Source organism: Poecilia formosa, unplaced genomic scaffold, assembly GCF_000485575.1.
Source record: "Poecilia formosa unplaced genomic scaffold, Poecilia_formosa-5.1.2 Scaffold196, whole genome shotgun sequence".
Classification (NCBI taxonomy): domain Eukaryota; kingdom Metazoa; phylum Chordata; class Actinopteri; order Cyprinodontiformes; family Poeciliidae; genus Poecilia; species Poecilia formosa.
This window is the reverse complement of record NW_006800135.1, coordinates 573,527-573,992: the sequence shown is the minus strand read 5'-3', so window position 1 is coordinate 573,992 and position 466 is coordinate 573,527.

Below are 466 nucleotides of genomic sequence, written 5' to 3'. Positions count from 1 at the left end.
ATGCCACCACTCTTCCTCCTCCTCCTCCTCAGTATTTAAGCTCCTCGGCTTTCATTGTTCTCTGCTGGTTTCTTTCATTGCACTTGCCCTGGTCTTCTGTGCAAGTTTAATTTTTACTCTCATTAAGTCCGTCAAACTCACCATGTTGCTCTCGAGTTCCCGTCCTCCTTTAACTTAAAGTCCTATTAAGTCAGACCCATTTGGTGAACTTACTTCTCAGCACCTCATCGAGTTTTATTTCTGAAATCTTTGACATTTTGATAATAAACCAGGTTAGCAGGGATTACCAAAACTGGTTTGGTTTGCCAACATGGCAGACTGAGAGTGAAAACAAAACCTTAGAAAGAAAGTAATGGTTTATACTAACGTCAGGAAAAGCCAAGATGATTATGTCACTTCTTCAGCTTCTGATTTTATAACATTTTGAGTGAAACGGTGGCACAATTTGGACCTCAAAGCCACTGCT